The following is a 24,303-nucleotide window of genomic DNA, read 5'->3' as shown; positions in this document are numbered from 1 at the left end:
TAATTACGATTAAAACATTGAATCGCCTGAGACCCCCTAATATCTTTACAATTACCATTAAAGGTGTATAAGTTAAAATTTAGTTCCCTGAACCGTTTATCAATTTGGTGCCATTATTTTTTAATTTTTTATTTTTTGCAGGTTCTGATTTTGTGGACAACAGGATGTTGGTCCTCAGAGTTTAGGGCTATCATCCTACGCTACAAAATAAATGAAAACTAAATTAGCTGTCTTGCCACGAGATAGCAAACATGACACGTCTATTATTGTTTCGTGTACTTGCGAGAGCGGAATGTTGTCACGCTGGTAAAATTAACAATTAGTTGCAAAGTGGCAATTTCCTCCCTCGCTGGGTTCCGTATGAAATGTGTAGGCTGACAAATTCTACAGTTATGTGTTTCTGGTGTATAATTTATGCGAGATAACATTCGTCCTTTCTCCCATATCCTGCTTTGCTGGGTTCTGTGTGAAAGGCTGGCTGAATCGACTCGACTGATTTAGCTGAATCTGCTTGGAAAAATGTTCACGTCACAATCGACTGGTTCTTTCTTTGTAAAAATGGCAGTGCGATCATTCTCTGGGTTCTGTGTGAAAGGCACAGGCTGTGCTTATTTTTGTGGGATCTCTGTGTGAAAGAATATGAAGTCACGGTCCATCGTGTGAAGGAGATTCACGAGACGGTCGACTTGCGTTGTGTTGTTGTGTGAAATTGTCAACACCCCTGGCTAGTGTTCTGTGTGAAAGGAACCGGCTGGATGAATCCATACAACAGATATGCCAATTTGGCAGAATCTCTGCGTGAAAAACGGCCCGCGTCGCCATCGACTTGTTTTTGTTTAACGTTTCATCGAGCGCTCCGTAACGACGGGACGTGTTACTTAATCACCGCAAGCTTGCTTGGGAAAAAAAACCCACACAAAAAACGTTGAGTGTGCAAACATCCCATCATGCATCCCTTCATCAACAACGCGCCCCCCCCGCCCCCCCCCTTTCGCCAAACCACTGACGCTAGCAGCAATGACAGTCGCGATCAATACGGCCCCAAACCCGTCCGCATCGTTCATCCATCAGCGGCGGGACGACGGCGGCCATCATTCACATGCGCGCCGACGCCGAGGCTTTCCCGCCTTTTGCCGCGGCCGCCTGCTAAATGGGCTCTGGCGGAACATTAGCAAGCGGGCCGCGTTAGTTTACGGCGGTGCGCTCTTATCTCGCCCAGTAAATAATTCAAATGAGAACATAATAAAAAGACGGGCCTTTAGCTCAAACCCTAATAAAAAAAATGTTTTTTATTTTTTTTTTTACTCGTCTCTCTCAACGCTTTTATAGAAGAAATTTACTCCTGACTTTGCCGTCCCTGCTTCGGTGTCTTGATTTGCCGCCCAGTCTCAGAGGCTGTCCGGGTGCGGTGCTTCAGTCATGGGGGGGGGGCTGCAGATAGATCGCTCTGCGTCAAATATAAACGGTGGTTCGGCAACATTGGTGATGAATCAAAGTCTGCGTGGATTTGAGAGCGACGAGCTCGGGTGTCGGGAAGGAGACACGTTTTTTTCTGCACGAACACGTACGCGCTCATTTTTTTTCAAAATCGAATCCTCTGTCTTTTGCGATCCCTCGTTTTCCGCTCGGGTTCGGTTCCGAAAAATACCCGCGTTAAATGAAATCCGCGAACTAAGTTAGCTTTCTGTTTTACATTTATTGTTTTTTATTTATTATTTATTATTTATTGTAAATGTTTTAAGGCTCTAAAACCCCCCACCACACATTTGATCCACTTTCCTCATCAAGGCGTTTACATTTGCTCACATTTCTCTCATTTAAACATTCTTCGTGTTCAAACCATCCTAAATGTGACAAAATGGGTTCATTACAGTAAAAAAAAAAAAATAATGCATGCAAAATTGCACCAAAAAATCCCGCGAAAAGTGTACCGCGTTCTAGCGAGGGAACACTTTATATGTATAACGCGTGTTGAACATCATTACGCCGAGTTTTCATGATATTACGCAACGCTCATTTGAAGACGGATTGTTAGACAATATTGGCAGCATCGGACTGTTTTTCCGCACTTGTTTACGTTTTGGGAGGAGCTTCTAACATCGATTCGTACGTCTGAAGTTAAGTCGCTGACGTCAAGTAAATCGGTTGAGGAGTTTGGAACCGTTCCCTTTTTTTATTGATCATCATGAGGACCGTGAGGTTATTGTACAACAAAGCGGCTACGATAAATAGCGTAAGTGTAAAGTGCTTTGAGGGCCTTGTAAAAAGCGCAATAGAATTGAAGTACCATTTTCTATAAAAACCAAAAAAAAAAAAACGTCTTTGTTGAAAGTCATCTTTTTGGGGTTCAGCCACACCAAAAAAATGTGCGTTTGGCCAGTTTTTAATGATGATTTCATGATTCGAGCTTGCAATTGTGGAAAGGAGCTTTTTAGTAAGAGACGGCGTCCCGCAAGGAACGGCGTCAAATGTCATATAAGCATCAAGGTTATGTCTGACTGCAATATCAAACATCCAAGTTTTTCTTTTCAGAATACGCGTTTGTGGAGCTCCGCATATGAATATGCTCAAGGTTTTGACTTTTTTTTCCATTCACAACAATCGTGTTAAGAAGTTAAGCAGGCATCCGACGAACGTCCGCAGCCTTCGTCTGTTTCAACTCCGCCGCCGTGTGCATTTTTGTTTGTATTTTTTAACACTCGACATCATCATAACTTCATTTTTTACACTCGTGGGTTCAAATGGCCTGGAGCGAGGAAAAAGAGACGTTGACGAGAAATCTGTAATTATCGACGGTGTTGCCGCGCCGGCTTCGTCTGATTGGGCCACTTCGTTAGACGCAGCAATCCAGCGCAGCTGCTCGGTTGCCGTCGTCAACAGTCGCCCGACACAATCTTTACGATCAAGGTTCAAGAGAAACTGGAGTACTATCCAGTATTTAGTCTTTTATTCCACGCGTCCTTCAAGGCAAGAGCGCTCCAGCGTGAGCCCCCCCCCCCCCTCCTCCCTCCACCCCCCCCCCTTCTGCGACCGCCCGGCGTAATAAACATCACGTTGAAATATTGCGCCTTCTCGCCGCATCAACAAAACGGAAAAATGACAGGAAGATGGAATTTACAGTGCGCGCTCGTCCAACAAATAGACCTGACGCGCACGTCTTCAATTACACATATTTGTTCAGTGTACGGCCTTCTCTCCACACATTTTAAATATGTCCATCGTGTGCAGGGCGCTCGGGGTGGAGACGTAGAAGTGTGCGTCAAGTTATTGCCATCGATTAGTCGAGGTGATAAATTTGTGGCCAGTTTATGTTAATTACATAAAAATATTTCATTTGTTCATTTTGTAGGAGTCGATCGAGTTAAGGTAAAATCAGATGGAGACATTTTTCCTGTCGGCGTTAAATGAAAGTGAATCAAAGGGTCCTTCCTTGATTTACGTTTACCCTTGCAGAAAACTGAAAATGTTGCTGCATGCTTTGAATGGGGGGAAATGGTGCCATCTGCTGGACAAATATAAAAAGGAAGTCGTCCAACTAACAAATGATTGCATTAAGTTGTCGCTAGCAGCACTCAAAAGTTTTAATTTCAGTGGCCCGACACCCTTGCAGAAAACGGACATTTTGCTGCATGCTTTGAATGGGGGACTTCAGCGCCATCTGAAGGACAAACATAAAAATGAAGTTGTCCAAATTGAAATCTGAACATAAAAGATGAATTAGTTGTCAGTATAGCAACACACATTTTTTTAGGCTCCCTTGCACCAAACATCGATACTTTGCTTCATGCTTTGAAAGGAGGGACAGTAGCACCATCTGGTGGAAACGTATGGAAATGTAGTCATGTGATGAGAATTATTTGCATGCATGATTACAATTGTTTATTGACACACATGCAATAATCATTTCAGTCGTTTGGACAAGAACCGTTTTGCTTCATGCTTTGAATGTTCACATAAACTCCGATCGTGTTTGTGTATTTTAACCAAGAAAAGCACTTGTGAGTCCTCTCTGCAAAAAAGGACCATTTCATTTAAATATGTCAAGTTGATGAAAGCTGACATTTTGCTGCATTCTTTGAATGTCAGGAAAGTAGCATCATCTGGCGGACAAATCTTTAACGGGAAAGGATTGCATTCGTCTCGTTGAATTTGGGAATGAGAACACGTGCGGCTTTTTGTGTAGCTTAGCCATATTAGGCGCTTTTTTTTTTTTTTCTTTTTTCAAGAACAGAAATGACAATTCCAACCTTTTCAATAAAGGAATCATCTGGCAAACGGGAAAATACGCGACATGGCGACATGTATGCGCGCTAAAGAATTAAATGCTAATTAAAGCGCAAACAAAAGCCACACAAATGACGTTTGGGGGAAAAAGCCCTCGTTTCCGATGGGCTGCACGCCAGCCAGCCTGCTTTCCTGGGAACTCCACCAGCTCGTGAGAAGGAAAAATATTGGCAGGCAGGGTACGCGCACGCACACGCACACACACACGCACACGCACGAACGAGGAGAAGCGGCGATGGCAGTGTACCAGCACTCGATGCCGCTGCCAGTGGGCGTAGTGGGAGCACTGGACATGCTGGGTCCAGCCTCGCCAGTTACGACTGGCGAGGCTGGACCAAGTGAGAGACATGCGCACACCCTTCGCGCACACATTATACACACGTGCACTGTGACATACGCTTTGCGCACACACAAAGGCGTCTGTCTGGTCCCGTGCCATGTGTCTCAGCTGTGCCACCGTCAACCCCCCCCCCGCAAACACACACACACACGCACACACACACACACACACACACACCCCTCAGGCCTGGACCTCCCGCATATGCCACCCCTCTCGTCCGCCACCTCCCTCCTCCACACCTCCCCGCACCGCCCCGCCGCTCGCCTTTGTGGGCTAATTAGCGGTGAAATTGGTGAATTGCAGGCTCGGACACACACGCACGCACGCACGCGCGCACGCGTGCACCGTGAGTGAATGGAAGGCCCGGCCACAGCCGCGAAGACACTCGAGCAGAGCCAAGCGCCACTTCAGCCCTGAAAAGCCCCCCCCCCCCTGAAACGGGACACAGTGAAAGAGACGGCGAGAGATGAATGATGGGAAGCGTTTTAAGAGGGGAGACGCTGGAATACGATTTTCTTGATCGTGATAATATAAAACATCATGAAATCATATCGCATATTCTTTAAGTCTAAGATGTGTGTTTGTCCTCAAGCTTTCTAAAAAAACATACATAAAGTCTCCCAAATGCATAGGAGAAAAAGTTGTATAATATATTTTTGGGGGAACTTGCAGACCTTGAAACCCCAGGAATTTCTGGCAAGTAACTGGCTATGTCCCTCAGGTGACAACAATCTCCCATATTCCTATTATGTCCTGGCGGTAGGTTTGGCCTTAGTCTTGCAAAAAATAATCATAATAAACAGTCTCCCATATAAGCATGTGCAGAAAAAGATTTTATAATGTAAGTTTTAGGAAAACTCGCAGATCGAGCTAGAAACGCTAGAAATTGATCACAAATGCTGGCTGTGTCCTACATGCGACAACAATCTCCCATTTCGTTCAAATGTCAGGGCTAAACTTTGGCAAGTGTCTAAAAACTGTGGGAAAATGTCCTTGGAAAAGTCATAGCTGCAGGAATTTGTGGCAGTTACTGGCTGTGTCCTGCATTTGACAACAATCTCCCATATCCTTCAAATATCTGGATTAAAATTTGGCAAGTGTCTAAGAACTGTGAGAAACTGTCAGAGAAAGTGTTGTTGGACCTTGGACATGTCATAACTGCAGGAATTTGTGGCAGTTATTGGCTGTGTCCTGCATTTGACAACAATCTCCCGTATCCTTCAATTTTCTAGACTAAAGTTTGGCAAAAACCTGAAGTGGAGAAGGGAAAATGTCTTATAATCAGTATTGTTGGACATTTGAGAAGTCGTCATTGCAGGAATTGGTGGCAGTTACTGGCTGTGTCCTGCATTTGACAACAATCTCCCATATACTTAAAATGTCTGGGCTAAATATAAAAAAAACTAAAAAGAGGAAATGTTTTATAATGAAGGTTTTTGGACCTATGAGACATCATAACTGAAGGAATTTCTGGTAAGTAATGGCTGCGCATAGAACAACAATCTACCATATCATTCATATGTCTGCGCTAAAGTTTGGCAATAACGGGAAATCGACCAAAACCGCATGGGAAAATGTTTTCCAATGAATGTTGGACCTTGGAGTGGTTTCGGGCAATTATTGCCCGTGACCAGATTCTCTCGTATCCTCCGAACAGGATGTCTGGCCGCAGAAGACTTCCTCCGGTTCCTTGGTAACGACGTGATGGACGAGGCTCGCTCCGTCATCCCATCATCCCCACCCACGCCCCATAAATTACCCCCGCGAATTAACAGGCCTTATTAATACCACACAACGTGTTAGGGCTCTCATTTAAAATTAATAAGTGGTAATTATGGAGGGAGGAAGTCTGTTTGGGGGAGGCTGCTAAGGGAGAGCGGGAGGGATGACGGAGTGCGCGAGAGCCTCCCCGGAGGACGACGTGTGCCACTTTTCACACTTTCCAGACAAAAGACAACTCGAAGGTCTTTCTTTGGTTTCGGTTGCGCGAGGAAGGGTTCGTATGAGGGCGGTCAAAATTAGTGTGTTCGTTTGGAGTTAATATCAAGTTCCTTGAACGCCACTCTTCTTTTTTTTTTTTTCTTCTTTTTTTTTCCCGCGTGATGATTGACCGACCGCCCCTTACTTGTAAAGTCGGTACTGGCGGAATTCCAGTCGCAACGCAAAAGACACGTCAAAATTTAGCAGTAATAATAATGCATATATTTGTGGAGGCTGGAGTGAAGAATTTCACAAGTTACTTCATGTTAAAGATTAGATAGCTCTTAATATGAAAAGCTGTCACCAACGTCTTACAAATGCAATGAGGCCATCTAGTGGCAGAAAAAAATGACCAACACAAATCAATATCACACTCGTTTTTTTTTACAGTACAGTGATTTTAACTAAATTTTATGAATTATTATGCAGTTACTGTAAAAATGACTACAAAATGCAGCCATATTTCTATTAGTTAAACATTTATTTTTATGTTAACAGGAGTATTAAAACTTAGGGGAAAAAAATATTGTATTGTACATTTAGAACAGATATCAAATTTTTTGATTAAATCGTGAGTGAACTATTGAAGTCATGCGATTTAATTACAAATACAAATTTTAATTACCTGACACCGTTAGTGCGTATGTATGATATCGAAAGCCGGCCTAAATTGTTTTCTTATTTTCACGTACTGTTATGAATGTATTATAGTTTCACTAGATGGCAGTTAACTTCTATTTCCACTTTTCAAATTCTCTGACTTGAAATGGGTTTGTTGGTGTTTGGGGGGGGGGTGGGGGGGGGGGGGCAAAGACCAAGTGGAAGCGCTTGGTTGTCATGGTAACAAACATAACAAGCTGAAGATAAGACAAAATAAGATGTCCTTGAGTTTTGTGCACCGGGGTCATTGACATTAAACGCGTTAATTGTTGATTTTCTACTTTCTCTCCCGAGTTGATTGGCGGGGGGGGGGGGGAGCGGGTGTTGAGTTGCTGTGGCGACGGAAGACGAGTGCCAATTATGACGCCGAAGGCCTTCGAAGTGACGCGAATGGGGCCGAGCGGCGACAACAAAGGCCCCGGCGGTGTGTAATGTGAAAAGTAGCAAACATCATTTGGAGACGTCACTCATGATGAGTCATTATGTTTGCCACAAAAGACCCCCCGCCAGCCCCCCCAGAGACACATCAGTCTCTTAATGCTTTGTCATCAGCGCAGGTTAATGGACCTCACAGCGGTCTGTTAAAAGTAACCCTGATCAATACCCAATGTGTGTGCGTGCGTGTCTGTGTGTAACGTATGACCTTCCTTTTCTTTGAAAGACAAAAAATGTAGACCACAAAGCCTTGAAGGAGAAACCTGGAGGAGAAATCACAGATGAGGGATCCCCCCCCCTCTCGGATGCAATGGCGGGCAACGCTTCTCACACGATTCGATGCTCTACAATCTTAATTTCCTTTTTTTTTTTTTTTTTCTGAGAACTCAATATTACTCATTCGGCAGCCTTCCCAAATCAAAATGTCATCATTGCTCTCTTTTTTTTTTTTTTTTTTTTCCTGTGTGTCTGCGAGTTTGTGCTCTTTAATTCACCTGAAACCTGTTATTAATCCAAGACCCTTCACCCTTAACCGGATACTTCAGAGTCCTGCCAGAGTCGTGAAGTTGTCAGGAGATCAGAGGAAGGATCAAAGGAAAGAAAAATACAACTAAGGGAAATCCAACACCACCCACCACCTACAGAGTTACAAATCCAGAATCTTTCGCCAACCCCAGCTACATCTAAGTTCCAACAGATTAGGGAGACCTCAAGAGACCATAGGAAAGACTAAAGGAAGGAAGGAAGGCGAGATGAAACGGAGTGAGATCCACAAACGCCAACCTCCACTGATTCAGCGACCGGTGAGAGAAGCAGTTTCTTGAGTCTGAGTAGGTGCAATGTTAGTTTCAATTGCATTCTGTTCTCCCCAGGAAGTCTCGCCGGGTCGCCACCTCGCACCCTCTTCCAGTAGTAGGAGGGCGGGGTGGAGGAGGGAGAAGAAGTCGCCGTAGAACAAGCCCAAATCCAGATCTCGCGGGGTGAGTTAGGACGAAAGGAGAAGCTGTCGTAAAATAGGCCAAAATCCAGATCCTAGGGGGGGGGGCGGGGCAAGAGAGAGGAGAAGCGGCACTGAAACAGGCCAAAATCCATTTTTTCGGTGGCTGAGTTAGGAGAAGTGGTAGTGAAACAGGCCAAAATCCAGACAGTAGGGCAGGGCAAGACGGTACAAAAGAGAGGAGAAGCGGCACTAAAACAGGCCAAAATCCATTTTTTCGGTGGCTGACTTAGGAGAAGTGGTAGTGAAACAGGCCAAAATCCAGATCCTAGGGGGGTGGGGCGGTGCAAGAGAGAGGAGAAGCGGCACTAAAACAGGCCAAAATCCATTTTTTCGGTGGCTGACTTAGGAGAAGTGGTAGTGAAACAGGCCAAAATCCAGATCCTAGGGGGGTGGGGCGGGGCAAGAGAGAGGAGAAGCGGCACTAAAACAGGCCAAAATCCATTTTTTCGGTGGCTGACTTAGGATAAGTGGTACTGAAACAGGCCAAAATCCATTTTTCGGTGGCTGAGTTAGGAGAAGTGGTAGTGAAACAGGCCAAAATCCAGATGCCGGTGGGTGAGGCAGGACAGCAGAAAGCAGATGTGGCAGTAAAACAGGCCAAATTCCAGACAGTGGGGCAGGGCAAGACGGTACAAAAGAGAGGTGAATCGGCAGTAAAACAGGCCAAAATCTGGAAGTTTCATCAGATTAAAATGTTACCACGGCGCTAGCCCCTCTAGCATTCCGTTACTTCCTGGTTCGTGGAGGAGAATAGGCAAATTGATGGCATTTTTTTTTTTCTATTGTGAAAAACTCCGCCTAAAAATATCATATATATAATATTTGGATGTTTCTCCGTCCTGGTTCAATTCCTCAAAGAGTGGAAGTGGAAAATTGCAGCAGAACACCATATTTGGGCGTGAAGAATCTAGTTAACGCCTCCGCAAGGTCACACTCATCAAACGCCATCGAGGTTCCAGGGCACAATCAACAGCGTCCAAACAAAACATAAACAAGACAACACTTGTATGGCGCGCGCGCGCGCACACACATGCGCAGGGGGGGGGGGGCCTGGCATCATTATTTCTCCTTTCTCTCCTCGGTCTCCAGCAGGGGTCCACTCCTGGGCGTCTGACACCTTCTGGCCTTGAATCGGGTTCTCCGGCGGGGGCGAGGAAGCGTGCAGACAAGGCGCTAACACCCTCTCAGACGCCACACAACATCCAAGCTGTGCTTTAATTGTGAGGTATGTGTGTTGGGTGGGGGTGCGGGGGGGGGGGGGGGGGGGTGTATGGTTGGCGAGCCAGCGCAGGCAGTGGCATGGCGTCTGTGTTGCAAGTCAACTCATTTGCACCCATCACTTAACCACAACCCAGCACATATCGGAAAAAAAAAAAAGAAGGGCCTGAAGTTTTTGGGAGAAATGAAGTATGACAATATAAACAAACAAAATAAGATTTATTTACTTACTTAATTACTTACCTAGAAGTACAAGATTAAAGTTGTAATATTATAAGTTGTAGTAATACTAGAATTAAATGTATTTTGTTTTCCAGGGGAAAAAATGCTTATGTTTCCAGATTTTTTATTTTTTATTTTTTAATTGGGTATTTATGAAAAAGTCATATATTTGTAGAAACAGATTCATATTATTAGCCTGAAATCTTTTTTTTTTTTTTTGTAAATCAAGGAATAGTCGTAATATTAGGAGTCTCATTTATTTGAGTAAAAAAAATATATATATATATAATTTTACTAAAATCAAATTGTAACAAAATTATGAGAATAAAGTCATATTTATTTTAGAAAAAACATGTCAGCACTAAAAATATTGTTTTTACAAAAAAAAAAAATACTGTATTGCCATAAAAATTTTGGTAGGGAAAAAAAAAGGTTGCAATATATGAAGAAAATAAGTTGTATACATATAACAAAAAAATTATTTGTTTTTTCCTCCCTAATATTAAGAGGGGGAATTTTTTTTATATTTTTGGAAATTTAATTGCATTTGAAAAATGAAGCATTTGTAGAAAATTACATGTTACAAAAATAGGCCTTTTGTCCCCCCCAGAGTTGTTCGATTATCATTATTATTATTTTTTAGAAAAAATAAAATTCAGTATTATAAGGGAAAGGAATGTTATTGTTGTTGTCTTAAGAGTTGTAAAATAAGGATCAATGAGCGATATTGGAAGGAAATAACTCAAAAGTCAATTCTCTTATTTTTTTTACTCAAACAGTTGGAAAATAGTCCAAATCTTACATCATTGTTTATTTTATTTTATTTTTTTAAAGAACAGATATGCCCCACTCTGCCCTCTCGCCTGCCCCCAAGCTACACTGCAGATCGACACAGAGATTAGTTGTTTTTTTTGGGGGGGGGGGGGGGGGTCATTCATGTTGATATATCGCATCCTCCGTTCAGACTTGTTTATCTCCAGCTGTCAGTGGAGCGTGTGGCCTGCGATATCACACGCACACGCACACACGCACACGCACATTCAGTTACCTGAGCTTGCTTGCTTTTGGAGTCCAGTGATAGTCCAGCGACGCTGCTTTGTCTCCCCCCCCCCCCACCCCCCCCCAAATGTAGCATGTGTTTGTGTTGATTACAGCTTCATTAATAAACCCTCAACCGGCCCAAACGCCCCCCCCCCCCCCAACTCTTTTCCAATGAATGAATGAATACAAGCAATTCATCCTTCCGCAGACACAAAAGCAGCGTGTCCTTATTTGCATCTGCTCATTAGTAGCAAAGAAAATGCAAAGCTAAGCATTCACTTTTATTACCGAGTCAAGAATGTTAAAGAGTTACTTCAAGACTTGCAGTTAACAAACTTGTGTGTTTATTTTTTTTTAGTACAAAAAAATGAATCTGCAAGTGCAAGAATGACGTTGTCTTCGTAAGAAAAATGTCCGGGAGTCATTTAAAAAAAAATGACGACATTGTAGATTGCCGATGTAAAATACGGTTAATGAAATCAAATGTTTTAAAGATGAAAAAATAATAGTATTAAAAAATTATAATAATAAAAAATAAAAAAATATTTTTAAAAATAATAATAATAATTGTCGCATAACAAAAATGACGATGCTACAAGAATAAAAGTTGTAGTCTTAAGCAAAACATAACGTTCTTAAAAAAAAAAAATCTTCTTACAGGACAAGAATGTCATAAGACATCAAATCGATTGCTCAAATCCGACGAACTCTTTCCACTCGTTTTTGTCTAAAAAAAACCATCCAGACGTTCAATCTTGAGGCGCCATAATGCGGCACGGCGGGAGAGTTTTACAACACATCCCAGTTGTGTGCTCGAGAGAGTTAGAGGATTTGTTCTCAAGCTAATTTCAACACTTTAAATTGGTTAATAATTTGTAAGATAAGGTGAGGACAGACCAATAGTATTGATTTGTGTAAAAGAAAAAAAAAAAGAAAAGAAAAAGAAAAGAAATAGACCATATTTGGATATCCTGACTTTCCGCCTGATAACGGCTTTATGTGACAGCTCAGGTCAATAACGTGTCATCAAGTTTGTTTCCATGGCAACTCCAAAGTCACGCTAGCCTACTTTTCCTTAGCGTAGCGCGCCAAATGCTAAAACTTTTCCCCGAGCACTTTTCACAGCGAGCTTCTGGACTGCGCTTGGTATTCTCTTACCCAAAAAGACGGCAGGTTGCCCGCGGGCACGCACGTGACCCGGGCTTTTTAATGGGAAAACGCAACCGGCGGACGCCAAGCTCCGGGTGGGCGGCCATCTGCCTCCACAGGCTGTGTTGAAACCGACAATAGTTTAGGAATTTTTCAGGAAACTTAGTTTTGTTTTTTTAAATATTGTTAGTTTTTGGAGCAACTGTGTTAGTTGTGATTTTTAAAAAAAATATTTATTAATTATTTTTTGTTTTCGGTGCATTTTTATTAGTTTTAGTGTTAGCTTTAGTTTCAAAAAAATATAAATGCAGTATTTTGTTGATGAAATTAATTGACAAAGATGAACACAAAGGACATTTTCACTATAATTATAGTTTTAGTTACTTAAGGCAAGGCAATTTATTCCTACAACACATTTTACACACAAGGCAACTCAATGTGCTTCACACCAGCAAACACGCAAAATTACCATACTGTGAATTTTTGGGGAGGAAATATTCCAAGACCTTAATCAGAGGTAAGGAAAAAAAGTTTTGTACCTGGATTTGAAAACATTTACACTAAGGGCTGACTTCACTTTGTGGTGGTAGCTTATTACATTTTTGTGCGGCGTTACAGCTAAATGCCGCGTCACCATGTTTGCTTTGAACTCTGGCCTCCACTAATTGACCCGCATTAGTGCATTTCTTAAAATTTATATTTATATACACGTAAGATGTAGTAGTTTCAGCTGGTTTTCGGTTTTTCAAAAGCACTTTTGTTCTTATTTTATTCATTAATGAGAATGTTTTTTTCAATTTTGGTTTTAGTTATTTTGTTAATTGTCATCAACTCTAATAGGGGCGAGTGGCAGGTGCGAGAGAAACATCAAAGCGAGCGGCGGCCTTCTTAGTGGTTTGTTGAGTCGCGTTTGGCAAGCTTTTCCTTTGGCCCCGTTCCGCTCGCCGGAGCCGCTAAAATCAATATTTTCCTATCAGCGACCAATCACGTGGTGACGCGTCACCGTCAAGTGCTCACTTGACCGCTAAACTCTGCCCGCCGGCGGCTTTTAATCAACACTTGAGCTAATAGCGTTGCCTTTTTACGCTCACTCACTTACCACGCAAAAACAATTAGCGCACAAAAATGATAATTAAAATAATGGGCAAAAAACAGGCTCATCTCAAAAGTTTTTTTTTATGTGCAAAGGATTCTGCTATCAGAATTAAGAAAAAAAATTCTGTAATTTTTCAAATTTTTCTAATAAAAACAAAAAAAAGGAAAATTGCACGATTCAATTGTTTTTTTTTCCAAGAAAGAAAATCCTAATATAAAATTTTTTTTTTAGGTCATATTATTATTATCAAAAAAAAAAGTATTCTGAGTTTGAAGCCCAATTTTTTTTCATTCACTGCCAGTGACAACTACAGACGTCAAAAGATTCATTTTAACGAGGCTGCCACTGGATGATTTAAAAATAGCAACAAAAAAAAGTCTCAATATTAAGTCACAAGTTTTCAAAGACAAATATTTAGAATACCACAAAATTTTCAGAAAAAAAACATTATTTACAAGAATAAAGAATAAGAATAAAGATGTTTTTCCCCTAATAAAAAAATTACAAAAATTATGTATGTCTTTCAAGAAAGGTCATATTTTGAGAGAAGATAAATAAAAAAACACACTATTCTAAAATGTATGTGCTGTTTTTTCAAAAATATTTTTCTGAATATTACGCGATTAAAGTTGCAATATGTCAACAATTAAGGCGTATACATTTTCACAGAAACATATTAATACCGCAAAATTGAAGTTGTGTCTTAAAATAATGTAAGAGGTTCTCTTAATTTTCAATTTAGTAATTGTCAACGTCATTTTTTTAGAAAAAAATTGGGGGAGAAAAAAAGCACAATAAAATCCAATCAGATTGGCTTGTAATAAATATATCGTCGCTTACGTTGTTAAATGACATTTTGCTTCTTTCCATACTGAAAAACATTCAACTGGGGAACAAAAAATCTGCGAAAATCTTCTTGCTATTCTTTGTTGGTGTGCTTTTTTTTTTTCCATGCCGGGGTGTGATATGGACGTGTTTCAGCATGTTGTCATTGTTCGCACCATAGCTGCCGCGCATTTACATACCTGCGTGCAGTCGTGTGTGCGTGAGATGACACACTGGCCTCTCACATCGACTGCTGTTTGACGGTTGCAAGTGTGTGCGCTAAAAAGTCACGCGATGACAATTGTTTTTTCAAAATCACGATTGAATGATTATGACCCAAAATACTCATTTTTAAAAGTTGTAGAAATAATGTAAGAGTTCATATTCTGAATTTTTTGGGCAATATTCAAGAAAAATTTACAAAAAAAAGTATTTTCTTTTAATAAAAAAAAGGGAATAATACTATGATAAAAAAAATATATATTCTGAAAAAAGTGTGGTTTTTTTAGGGGAAAAATGGCAATTATTTTTCTGGGGGAAAAAAATCTGACAGGAAAAATGTCATATTTTTGCAAAGAAAGAAAAAAAAGTCAGTATACTCAAGTCTCATGATTACGAGATTGTAGTAGCTAATATTTTACGAATTGTCATCGTGTGACTAAAAAGTCACACGATGACAATTGTTTTTTCAAAATCACGATTGAATGATTATGACCCAAAATACTCATTTTTAAAGTTGTAGAAATAATGTAAGAGTTCATATTCTGAATTTTTTGGGCAATATTCAAGGAAAAAAAAAAAATTCTTTTAATAAAAAAAAGGGAATAATACTATGATAAAAAAAAAATTATTCTGAAAAAAGTGTGGTTTTTTTAGGGGGAAAATGGCAATTATTTTTCTGGGGAAAAAAAATCTGACAGGAAAAATGTCATATTTTTGCAAAGAAAAAAAAAAAAGTCATTATACTCAAGTCTCATGATTACGAGATTGTAGTAGCTAATATTTTACGAATTGTCATCGTGTGACTAAAAAGTCACACGATGACAATTGTTTTTTCAAAATCACGATTGAATGATTATGACCCAAAATACTCATTTTTAAAAGTTGTAGAAATAATGTTTGTGCAAGAACACAAGAGTTCATATTCTGAATTTTTTGGGGTAATATTAAAAAAAAATAACAAAAAACTTTCTTTCTTTTTTTTAATTAAAAAAAGGGAATAATACTATGATAATTTATTTTTTTTTTATTCTGAAAAAAGTGTGGTTTTTTTAGGGGAAAAAATGGCAATTATTTTTCTGGGGAAAAAAATCTGACAGGAAAAATGTCATATTTTTGCAAAGAAAGAAAGAAAGAAAAAAAAAAGTCATTTTACTCAAGTCTCATGATTACGAGATTGTAGTAGCTAATATTTTACGATAACCTACAAATATACTTCAAGGCAGCCAAAAGGGCCTTTTATTAAGAGTAAAGCGGAGGAGGCTGCGCCGCCACGGCAACAGGCTGGCCGGTGGGAAGAGAGACAGATTGCGTTTTAACAGCCATCGCTGTCATCTCCAACAGCTGTCCTCTTCCCGGCCGCTATTCACACGGCCCGTGTTTGCATTGTCTCCCTTGTGACCTCGCCTCCGAGAGACGCTCCTGAGGAGGCGTAAAGGGGGGGGGGCTGCGGGGGGTAGCAGTGGACAGCAGCGGATGGAAAAAAAGAGAAATGCAAACGAGGGTGAGAAAGGGAGAGTGAGTGATGGGGAGGAGGGAACATTAGCACCTTCCTCCGCCGCCGCCGCCCTCTCCGTGTGCAGCGGCGGCGGCGGCGGCGTGTTGCGCGTTATCAGGCGGCGCGGACGATAAGGCGGCTATCAGGCCCTGGCAGGGCGTTGACACGACGCGCTAATGCATAAGAAGTTCACTCTCGCTTCTTCTAATCAATGTGGCCAAATGATGCAGGTTCTTTTTTTTTTGGTTAACAGTCAGCCGCTGGCAGGTGTGTGGCTACAAACGGCAAGATAAGGTGTCGGACGGGCATTTTAGTCGGTGAGCTTACCGGGCGAGTATGCAAATGAAGCACAGAAAGAAATATGGGGAGGGAAGTCAGATTGTTTTGTGGGGGGGGGGGGGGTGTCGGTGGTATACTACAATGTACTGGGAAGGTCTGCTTTCCAAATTTCCGAAAATTACCCTGCTGCCCTTTTCTCCTCCTCTTCCTCCTCCTCCTCATCATCATCCTCATCATTATGACGTCATCATTCTCCTTCCTCCCTCCGCCAGCTCTTCCTTCTAACCTTCCATACTTCTCCCCATCCCCTCCTCTTGCCCGCATCCTCCCATCCGAACCCCCTCCCCCCTCCCTCCCTCCCCCTCGCCCTCACTCAGGATGCAGAGTTCACGGGTCAGCCGAGTGACAGGGCCTGAGTCGGGAGATAAGAGGAGGCCAGAATGGCTTTACGGCAAGCGGCACTCTGAGGGAGTGATGGAGGGAGGGGTGGGGGTGGGGGGGGGGGACTGGATGTAAGGACCGAGAAGAAGACTCAGGGAGGGGGGCAGATTGAGAAGGAAGGGATGGGGGGGGGGGGGCTAATCTTCCACGGTTTGAAGTAATAATACATTGCTGATAGTCATCACGACACGCAGGCCGAGAGAGGAGGAAGGGGGGGGGGGGGCGCTAAGACGAGAGGGGGTGGGGGGCTGCTGCGTTCAAAGACATCCAGCAAACACAAATACACAAGCGAGGCTCATTCTTATTCCCGCGTCGTCTTGCGCTGTAAATCACAACCCCCCCCCCCCCGCCCCCCCACCACCACCACCACCACCACCACCACCATCATATAACCCCCCCTCCCCCCTCCCTCATCCCTCCCCACTCCTACTCAATCCAGCCTGGATATCAGGCCTCTGCAGAAGTACTCGGGCCGGCTGATAGCGGGTCCTCTGGGAATTGGGTGGGGAGGGGCGGGGGGGGGGGCATTGGTAGGTTGAGGCGACGCCAGCTTACCGTGCACCCTCAGATATAGAGTTCAAGGGTCAGGTGGCTGGCGAGCCGCAGACCGACACGCTCGCTTTTTTTGGTGTGGGGGGGGGGGTGTCAAACTGTGCACCCGTGCGTGTGTGTGTGCGTGCGTGTGTGTGTCCTTTATTGCCATCATGCAGTGACATCACAGCAGAATTGAGTTGAATCAAAAAGACTTCCATACCCATAAACGAAAATTGTTGGTTCTATCGACTTATTTTCAACGCTTTCATTTATTTTTTGTATTAAATCCAACAATATTCTCACTTTTTTTGTACAAAATTCTCAGGAGGAAAGGCTCCATTTATGTGAGACTCTCATGCATAAAGAATCTCATGAATTGAAATAGCTCCGGAGAATTTCGCCGAACGACACAAAAAATGTTTACATTCATGTATGCAAAAGTAATTATTGGTTTTCGTCACCTTGTGGCCTTTTATTGTGGGCAGTCGAAGGCACACCTGTGCACTAATCATGGTGTCTAATCAGCATCTTGATATGGCGCACCTGCGAGGCGGGGATGGATTATCTCGGCAAAGGAGAAGTGCTCGCTATCAAAAGATTCGGGCTGGTTTGTGAACAATATTTGAGAGGAAAGATGATATTGCGTATTTGTGGAAGAAGTTTTCGTGTTGCGTTTTGCATCCATTGCTTTTTTTTTTTTTTTTTGCTATGAAATCTCCGCAAATTGTTGCGAGAACACACTCAGCGTGTGTCTGCCGGCATCGCAGCACATCGTGTTTGTGTGCGCTTGTAAAACCAAGTCATCAAGGAACAAATGATCTTCCTCCACTTCTGCACAAAGACAGTTTTTTTGGTCGTTTTTTTTTTTTTTTTTGCGGGGGTGCACTCGGCGTGGCGGCAAAGTGACAATTTGCCGCCCGCCGAGAAGCACTCTGATGCGAGCGACTTGTCTCAGGTGCAAAAACGCCAGAGAGCCACACGGCGGCATTAACGAGGGAAAAAAAGCAATTTCCGTTATTTAGCGTCGACTTTGATCGCGGCGGGAGCGGAAAAATATTGTTTGTCTTGAAATGCAAAGGAACAAGATGACTTTCCCAAGCCGGTTGACTTGAGTTTTTTTTTTTTGCACTTAATATCCAATTACGCTGCGTCCTATTACACAGTAATTGCTTCCCATCCATTTTTTTTTTTTTTTTTTTTGCAGAAACTTAATTGCGCTGTGATTGGACGCTTCCCGCCAGGAAGTGATGTGACTGCGGGTATCCGCCAGCGATGTGAGTAAACAACTTTTATTCTTGTCACTCCAAATGTGAGCTTACATTTTCGAAAAAAAGGAAGAAAAAAAAAAATCACATAGGAGCTCATAATGTTGTTTTGGTGACAGCGTATCGTTTTTTTGGTGTGTTTTTTTTTTCCTGAAGTATGAAATCCTACAAAATTCTCACAGGAACGGGCGGGCTTTGTCACATTGTTGTATAAGTTTGTTGTTTTTGGGGTGAGATATGACTTTGTCATGCTTGATTTTACATTTATGTGACTAATTATAGTGGTCATTATTAATTCATTCATTCCGACAAGCTAAAAACAAACAATTTTAAAGCACAATTATCCCCCCCTAAAAATTTTAGCTTTGGTCACTATTTATTTATTTATTTATTTATTTATTTATTTATTTATTTATCTTCTTATTTATCTGGTATGAAATCCTGCAAAGTTCTCACAAGAACAAACTTTGACACTGTCATCCATTAAAAAACAACAACAGCAAAAACATGACCTTAGAGTAACCCTCTAAAAAAAAATCATCAGTGCATTGTTTTTTTTTGTTTGCGAAAATCTACTAATTTATCCCAAGAATAGTTTTTTTTTTAATTATTATTAAAAAAAAATAATACAATGCCCAATAAATGTATGTGACTGCGTTATTGTTAGTTAAAAGTAAAGCTGTCAAACGATAAACATTTTTAATCAGATTAATCACATTTTAGAATTTTGATTAATCTTGATTAATCGCTTTAATTGAAAACGGCTTTTTAATCCACATTTTTTTGCCCGCCAAATTTGAAGAGCACCGGTTAGGTGTTAATTCTTTTGCCATTTAGTGTAATGTCATTTTTTTGATCCGCAGCACACGTTCATCCTCCTCTTTTTCTAATCAGTTAATTACTTGCATAATTACTTGCAGTTAATTACTTGCATAATAAAAAATGAAGAAAAAAAGGACCCCGATATTTTTGACATGAACAAATATTCTCAATGTCATACACAAATATTTATTAAATGCTGTACTTTAATGCATGTTAGTTATGTTTATTGCTCAAACTCAACCTGTCAAGCTAAAGGATTAATCTGCATTAATACATAATTAATGCGATCATTTTTGGGGTGATTCATTCATCAGTTAACGCTTTAACTTTGACAGCACTAGTTAAAAAAAAAAAGTCAACCCCCCCCAAATTTCTTAACAACAACATGTTGTGGAAAACGAGTTAAGCAGCAAAATCCAGCAGTTTTTATCAATATCAGAAGGCGGCCATTTTGCCACTTGCTGCCGACTGGAAATGACATCACGGTTGCTCGGGTAACAACCAATCACGGCTCCATTTTCTGAGTTTGGTAAGCTGAGCCATGATTGGTCGTTACCTGAGCAACTGTGATGTCATTTTCACGCGACAGCAAGTGGCAAAATGGCCGCCTTCTGGTATTGATAAAACGGCTGGATTTTGCTGCTTAACTCGTTTTCCACTAACGCAATATTAACCAGAATGAAAACTCGTAGAACATTTTTTAATGTGTAGACTTCACCTTTTAATTCATTCTTGCTACCACAAAAAAAATATACTATTTTGTCAGTGTATGTTTTTTTTTTTTGCTATGAAATCCAAATAAATGGTCACAAGCTTTTGTCATGTGATGCACGCGATTATTGTTCGTGAATTAACTCGATCAACAAACAAAACTTGCTCTCTTGTACATTTGTGACAAGTGTTAATTCATTGATTTGATCGAAACAATCAAATGAACTTTTCAAGTACTTTATGACAGTTGAGCATTCCAATATTTCAAACCATGGCCTGTATTTCCATTTATTGCGACGGCGATAAATTGGTTTGAAAGCGTAACATGAGGACTTAATTTCAATTTATCTGAATTCAATTGAACTTTTTTTTTAAATGCCTTTGTTGAGTTTTTTTCCTCCTTGAGAAACACAAGAAGTGGTAAATGAGTCCAAATGAAAGACAGAAGTTTTTTTTTTTTTTATCCCCTTTTTGCTCAACTTTTGTATGTTGTGCAACTTTTGGACGTTTCTTGGCAGACAACTTTGAAAGGCCATAATACCAAAATGGAGGCCCTTTTTTCGTGGCTGTTGCTTGCTTCCCGTCATTCCGTCACTTTTTCCTCGCTCCCCTCGGGCCTTATTTTTCGAACCTGTCCTCCTCCTCCCTCCTTCCCTCTCTCTCTCTCTCTCTCTCTCTTTCTCTCTCACCATTTCAGCTGCCTCGCTCTTATCTTGCTGTTGCCGTCCTCAGTAATTATTATTATGTGCTGCCGAGATAATTCGCAAGCCATGAGGAGGGCGAGCGAGAGAGAGAGGGGGGTAAAAAAAAAAAAAAAAAAAAAAAAAAAAGGGATGAAAGAAACAGTGGCTGTGGCTTCCTGGGCTGTGCTTCTCTTATCTGACCTTGGGCAGAGCCACTTATTGTTAGGCAAATCGCATGTGCAGGAAAATGGAGTGGAGCGAGGTGCGAGCCGGGTGCAGGGGAAGGAGGAAGAGGAGGAGGAGGAGGAGGAGGAGATGGATGGAGAAGAAAGTATAGAGGGAGGAGGCGGCGGCGATAGGGAGGGGAAAAAAAGAGCGGGATGGAGGTGCGCAAGCAGGCAGGCAGCACTCGGGCGAGAGGAGATAGCGGAGGAGAAGAGGGAGGCGGGAGCAAGTTTGTTTGAAGAAGAAGAGCAGCGAAAGCAAGAAAATGGGCGCCGAAAAAAATCATTTTTTACAGCTTACAAAAAAAGAAAGAAAGGGGGGGGGGGGGGAAAAAGAGGAGGTATCCCGTTGTCATTGCCCGGGGGAGGTAGACATTGTCTGCAGTCATATCAAATCAATTGAGATGAGTCGTCTACGCTCGATTCTGCTTCCAAATTCGTTTTTCCAGTATTTTAAAAGTCTTACAGTGCATTTTAATACAATAGCTGCCCTTAAATAAAAAAAAACACACACACTAAAATCTTAATAAATGGAACACCAAATACAATGACTCGCCCTCACTAAATCAAATAAACAAAACTTTGTAATGAGAGACCATCATATAAGATCACTTTGCAGAACGTTTTGAAAGTCCGCTAGCCTAATGCTAACACATAATGGGCAATGTCATAAAGGAGCTAACGGAACTAGCATCGATATCACAATCATTGTAAACCCTCAAGCAACTTCTGTCCGGCTCAGGTAGCAACGTTCTCGTGGCCGAACAAGAAGGTTGTCGGTTCGATCCTGACCCCCCCTTGTGACCACGCCGAGCCCGTCCTTGAGCAAGACACCGAACTCCCAGTTACTCCTGATGCTGTCTCATCGGTAAGCGAAGAAGGAACGAATGTTTGTCTTGGAGTAGTCAAAGTCCATTCATCCAGTATCTGCAAATGCTAGCGATAACATCGTAGAACAAAACTCGCCTATATTCTTTATCCTCCACAAATCAACATACGCAAATCTACGTGCGTAGATTACTGGAATTACTGTATTCTGCCCCCTGGTGTCCAATGAATCAATAGAATCATCGTGATGCGCAAAACTGTGTAATCCTTTACATTCTATTTAACTATCTTATTACTGTATGTTTTTATTAAGTGCTATATTTTTATTATTATTAAATGGGGCGTAATCGATTTAATCCGCTATTAGCTTTTAAAATGTGCCTTTTTTTGGGGGTGATTCTTGATTATTTTTTTTTTAAGATGCATTTATACATTTCAACATAAGACAAACATTCACACCCTAATAAATAAATAAATACAAATCTGCCGATTTTTTTTTTTTTTTAAGTATTTTAAAATTGCCAAATATTCTGCCTGTAATTTATGTCTTTATTTTTGTAAGTGTTAAGTGACCAAAAAATTAAGTTATTTTCATGATGTATTTTTTTCAATTAATTGTCCGGTTATCAGAATTTTACTCAGATTTTTATCGGATTTGGCATCAAGCTCAAAAAGTCCACATTGGTCACGCCCTTTTAAAAAAAATTTTTTTTTTCAAATAATTATTTTTGGACCAATAAAGTGGAATTTTAATATTTTCCTGTCGTGGTTGTGAATTGGTGCCATCCATTCTGATGTGATGCGTTACGACATGTTATCAGTTTGCGGGGTGTACCTAATATTCTGTCCAGCAGGCGTCCCGGCAACTTGCCGTGCCGCGCGCGCTTGTCCTTTGGAAAACGGCATGCGAAAAACGCGAAGCGACAGCGAGTCATTAAATCAGACGGCTAAGTGCACATTAAAAGGCAGCAGCAGTACTTCTGCCAGAGAATAGTCGAGTAATCTTTACAACTCTGAGCGAATAAACGCATCTGCGCAATCAACTTAATGGCGCGGGGTGCCTGATGTTCCTCGCCGAGGCTCGGTGCGTGAAAGTGTGGTGGACGGGGGAGAGTTTGGTGCGTGGAAGGGGGTGGGGGGGGGGGGGACTGCCGTCCGGCGTCTGATGTGTGGCCTTTGCCGCCGTCGCCGTCGCTGTAGCTCAGCTCCTTTTAATTACAAAGCCATTCAGCAACAACAGGCTGTCCTTCCGCCAGATTTAAAACCAGCCCAATAATCAATCGGCCTGCGCGTCCTTCCAGTGTGTATTTGTGTGTGTGTGTGTGTGTGGAATAGTTGGGATTTTTTTTCATTTTATGTGAAATTGACCAAATATTACAACGGGAGTTTTGTTTTTGTTATGTTTTTGTTTTGTTTTTGTTTTGTTTTTGTTTTGTTTTTGTTTTGTTTTTGTTTTTGTTTTGTTTTTGTTTTTGTTTTTGTTTTGGTTTTGTTTTGGTTTTGTTTTTGTTTTGTTTTTGTTTTGTTTTTGTTTTGTTTTTGTTTTGTTTTTGTTTTGTTTTTGTTTTGTTTTTGTTTTGTTTTTGTTTTTGTTTTTGTTTTTGTTTTTGTTTTTGTTTTTGTTTTTGTTTTTGTTTTGTTTTTGTTTTGTTTTTTGTTTTTTGTTTTTTGTTTTTGTTTTTGTTTTTTTGTTTTGTTTTGTTTTTGTTTTGTTTGTTTTTTTGTTTTGTTTTTGTTTTGTTTTTGTTTTTGTTTTTGTTTTGTTTTTAATGTCTTAGGACGAATACAAACTATTTCCTATTTGTTATTTCATTGCCTGAGTTCGGTCGAGTTTGCGAGAGGAAAAAAACAAGATGACATTTACCACTTGTAAATAAATATCACAGCCAGAAATATCTTCCCCTGTTGGAACACAACGTGTGCGACTGTCAGAGAGAATTCATTTGACAATGTGGTTATCGTTGGGGGCCTCAAATGCGAGTTTAGAAAATTCAACCCTGAAAGATAGTTTCACTTAGCAATAGTTAGAAATTTGGTCGATTTTATCGCGATTAAACCCACAAAAAAAAGTCTCAAGAAAAGCCTGAAAAGATATTGGAAGTCTGTCGTTTTGGTTTGAAGAGGCCATTTTAAGATCATTTTGTCGAATTCCCAATTTTTCAATCTCTTTTTTTTTTTTTTTTCAGACCCCAGATTTATTTATTTTTACTAATCTGTTCCCACAGTTTAGCACGACAATAAATTACATTTATTTGAAAACTGGGGTAGTGTGGAACGGGCGAGAAACTCCATGCCGTTTTGATTTTGTGGAAATGAGAGCAGTTTAAAATCAGTGTTGTTGTTTTTTTAAAGGCAATGAAGAAACCAGCATCTTCCTCGAAAACACGTAAAAACAACTTGTTCAGTCGTCGCACATCTGGATATATTTTCGGTGGCGTTATTTCTCACTTTTCAGTTTTCTGGAAGGCAGCATTTTGGGGTCCTCGGCTTCATGTCGCCCCGCCCCATAACCCGAGCCAGCAGCGACCCCCCCCCCTCCCCCCCCGCCT

At 41.2% G+C, this 24,303-nt stretch overlaps 1 protein-coding gene across 1 annotated transcript in view; it reads left to right on the top strand.

The window, feature by feature from the left end:
- The first annotated feature begins 8,066 nt into the window (after positions 1 to 8,066).
- Positions 8,067 to 24,303, top strand: part of lhx5 (LIM homeobox 5) — a 51,955-nt gene continuing 35,718 nt past the window's right edge. Inside the window, exons 1-4 of the mRNA XM_086097625.1 lie at positions 8,067 to 8,502; positions 8,572 to 8,679; positions 9,789 to 9,924; positions 18,426 to 18,495. The gene's annotated coding sequence lies outside the window, so the exon portion shown is untranslated. The remainder of the gene's footprint in view (positions 8,503 to 8,571; positions 8,680 to 9,788; positions 9,925 to 18,425; positions 18,496 to 24,303) is intronic.

Source organism: Leptonotus elevatus, chromosome 15 (genome assembly GCF_054856555.1).
Source record: "Leptonotus elevatus isolate MCC_2025b chromosome 15, RoL_Lele_1.0, whole genome shotgun sequence".
In the NCBI taxonomy this organism is placed as follows: Eukaryota; Metazoa; Chordata; class Actinopteri; order Syngnathiformes; family Syngnathidae; genus Leptonotus; species Leptonotus elevatus.
Note: the sequence above shows the minus strand (reverse complement) of the source record. Positions and strands in the feature narration are given on the sequence as shown.